The sequence below is a fragment of the Vulpes lagopus genome, chromosome 13, assembly GCF_018345385.1.
Source record: "Vulpes lagopus strain Blue_001 chromosome 13, ASM1834538v1, whole genome shotgun sequence".
Lineage (NCBI taxonomy): Eukaryota > Metazoa > Chordata > Mammalia > Carnivora > Canidae > Vulpes > Vulpes lagopus.
Window position 1 is genome coordinate 19,093,503 of NC_054836.1, and position 3,856 is coordinate 19,097,358.

Here is a 3,856-nt window from a genome sequence, read left to right on the forward strand (position 1 = left end):
TAATTTCTTTTTGTTCATTTACTAAAAAGTTTTAAAATATCAAATTACAATCATAGATTCGTGTGTATCTTTTTAGTTCCCTGTTTTCCTTCAGTTTATTAAGCTTTTTAAGATGTATAAACGTTTATAATTATTATTTCCTCCTGTTGATTAAATTGAACCTTTTATCACTGTGAAATGTTCTTCATATACTTTGTTACTTCTTGTCTCAAAGTCTTCCTTTTCTTCTGTTGATAAACAACAGCTTTATTTTGATTTTTGATTGCATGGTATGCATTTTTGCCTTTATTTGCTTTCAGATACTTGTAACTGTATATAAAGTATGTCTCTTGTAAACAGTATTGAGTTAGATTTTGAATTTTTGTTTTTCTGTTTCTTAATCTAACCTGACCATTCTCCCTTTAACTGGAATGTTTAGTCAATTTACATTTAATATTATTGAGATGATTGAGTTTAAATCAATCATCTTGCCATGGTTCTCTAATTGTTTCATCTTTGTTTCTTAATTTATCTTTCCTGGCCTTCCTTTGGATTAATCATTCTTCCATTTTTTTATCCATTATTTCCTCTATCGGCTTTTTAGCTATTTTGTTACTCTTTCATTGATTACTCTTAAAATCACTATATGAATTCTACATGGTAAGTTGTAATGCTTCCCAAAGCACAAAAGAAACTAAAATAATTTAATTGTATTAGCCAAAACACCTTTGGTGCCATCAATTTCATTGTATTTTAAATATAAAGTTTTATATGCATAAGATATAATAGTTAATGCTTTTTTTTTTTTTTTTTTTTAGTTAATGCTTTTAAACAGAATGTTCATTTATAGTTTTGTCGGGGGGGTCTTACTGGAAACAACAAACTTTATAGGAAACTGAAAAAGAAGCAGAGTGAGAATTTCTCATGACAAATGAAAAGAGCATATACAATTATATCTTCAAGAATTTTAATGGAATTTTATGACCCATCAAACTAAGGTATCCCCATTCTCTAACAGAAATAAACTGAGAAAGAGCAGTATGAGAATATTCTAATGCAGGGCTGCCCAACATAACTTTCTGTGATGATGGAAATGTTCCATTATCTTTGTGCTGTCTAATATAGAATCTACAGGCCACATGAATACTCACAAAGTAGCTAATGTAATTGAGGAACTGAATTTTTAATAGAGTTTAAATAGCCACGTGCAGCTAGTGGTTATCAACTGAACAGCACAGTTCTAATGCCTCATGGCTCAAAACCTGTGGTTTCTTTCTTTCTTTCTTTCTTTCTTTCTTTCTTTCTTTCTTTCTTTCTTTTTTTAAAGATTTTATTTATTTATTCATGAGAGACACAGAGAGAGACAGAGACATAGGCAGAAGGAGAAGCAGGCTCCATGCAGGGAGCCTGATGTGGGACTTAATCCCGGGACTCCAGGATCATGCTCTGAGCCAAAGGCAGACATGCTTAACTGCTGAGCCACCCAGGCATCCCAAAACCAGTGGTTTCTTTGGGGGACTTTTCTAATCACTGCTAAAGGATGTAGAGGGTTGGAGATTGAAAGAGAGAAAAGTTAACAGATCTATTTAGCTACTTAAATAAGTTCTAAAACTCCACAGCTTTCAGAAGCAGGGGGTGAGGAAAGGACTTTAAGAGAGACCTGACTATGCCCTTGAACTCCTAGCTACTGCCAATGGGAGTAAAAAGCCTATGATTTGGCTCACTCACATAGGAGGAGGCCTGTGGTGCCACACACAGAACCTGAGGCTTGGGCCATCTGTGTATGGAAAGCATTGCTGTGAGGAGATAGGGATGATCATTTCCAGACACTTTCCAGGACTAGAAGAGGATTTAGAGGTGGAGGGAGGGCCTGAGGGCCCTTTCTGGCCACCTGCAGGTTGGATAGGCCCTCTCTTTTTGGGAAGTAAAATCCTGTTCTTGCTCTTAAACTCTTTGCTGGGATCCAGCTTGTTCACAAAGGATTTGGTCTATTCTGCAAGCAGGTTTGGGTTGTAGGTGATAGGTTTATACATGTTGAACCATTGCTTGACCTGTGAGCTAAACCCATAGCTGGTGAAGGCATACTATAGCAGGCCCAGGTACATGATGAGCAAGTGATAGTAAGTGGTAAAGGTATCTGTGAGAAAATGCTGGTGTAACATTCTGTCTAGGAACCAGATCTCAGTGTCTTGTGAATGCTGGGTTTCCCCTATTATAGATAAAGCCAACCTTCCTATTCCCATTGCAAGGATCCAGTTCAAATATCACACTGTGAGAATCAAAGTGAGGCTTCTCTGGTTGTTCTCACTGGGCTTCAAGTGTATCAACTTCCAGGTCTGCCAGAGTTGGTGTATTAGGGAGCAAATACACAGAAGACTGGTTGAGTTGAGTCAGCTTTGAGATGCTGCTAATTGCCATGCTGCCCAGTTGGAATAGTGTGCTCATTCAGCTTCATACCCCATGTCGTGTGGAAGCCATTGGTCATCGGGTAAAAATTCTGTAGCACAGGTATTTTTTCATTCCCATGAAGACATTATATGACATTCAACGGGTGACTTTTCTGTGATAGTGACTTCTGTCACACCTGATGAAGACTCTAGGATGCATGTGATCCTCAAAGTCAGCTTCTCCTGGTGCAGCTTGCTGCAGCCTGGGGGCAGCATCTCCTTCATGACTCGTGTCCTCGCTCCAGCTTTATTTACAGTTTTTGATGTTTACATCTTCAACTGCTCTCATTGCATTTTGCAGTTACGTGCTTCCATCTGGGATCAATTTCCTTCAGAACTCCCAATAATGTTTTTTTGTAGCACAGATCTGCTGGCAACGAATTCTCTCAGCTATGTTTTACTGTAAACATCTTTACTTATCCTTCAATTTTGAAGGATTTTTTGCTGGATATAGAATATTGGTTTGTAGGATTTGTTTGTTTTCTTTTTTTTTTTAAGATTTTGTTTCTTTATTCATGAAAGACCCAGAAAGAGAGGCAGAGACACAAGCAGAGGGAGAAGCAGGCTCCCCATGGGGAGCCCAATGAGGACTCAATCCAGGATACCAGGATCAGGTGCTTAATCACTGAGCCACCCAAGCGGCCCTGTTTGTTTTTCTTCAGTGCTTTAAAATGTTAATCTTTCAAAAAGGGTGTTGCCTGTGCTCTCCTCTAGGATTTTGATGGAATCTAGTCTCACATTTAGATCTTTCATCTATTTTGGGTTTATCTTTGTGTATGGTGAAAGAGAGTGGTCTAGTTTCATTCTTCTGCATGTGGATGTCCAATTTTCCCAGCACCATTTATTGAAGAGACTGTCTTTCTTCCAATGGATAGTCTTTCTTCCTTTATCGAATATTAGTTGACCATAAAGTTGAGGGTCCACTTCTGGGTTCTCTATTCTGTTCCATTGATCTATGTGTCTGTTTTTGTGCCAGTACCACACTGTCTTGATGACCACAGCTTTGTAGTACAACCTGAAATCTGGCATTGTGATGCCCCCAGCTATGGTTTTCTTTTTTAAAATTCCCCTGGCTATTCGGGGTCTTTTCTGATTCCACACAAATCTTAAAATAATTTGTTCTAACTCTCTGAAGAAAGCCCATGGTATTTTGATAGGGATTGCATTAAACGTGTAAATTGCCCTGGGTAACATTGACATTTTCACAATATTAATTCTGCCAATCCATGAGCATGGAATATTTTTCCATCTCTTTGTGTCTTCCTCGATTTCTTTCAGAAGTGTTCTATAGGTTTTAGGGTATAGATCCTTTACCTCTTTGGTTAGGTTTATTCCTAGGTATCTTACGCTTTTGGGTGCAATTGTAAATGGGATTGACTCATTAATTTCTCTTTCTTCAGTCTCATTATTAGTGTATAGATATGCCACTG

General features: G+C 37.9%; 1 pseudogene; it reads right to left on the reverse strand.

The window, feature by feature from the left end:
* Positions 1 to 1,703: 1,703 nt before the first annotated feature.
* On the reverse strand, positions 1,704 to 2,651 carry LOC121475031 (annotated as a pseudogene).
* Positions 2,652 to 3,856: the final 1,205 nt, after the last annotated feature.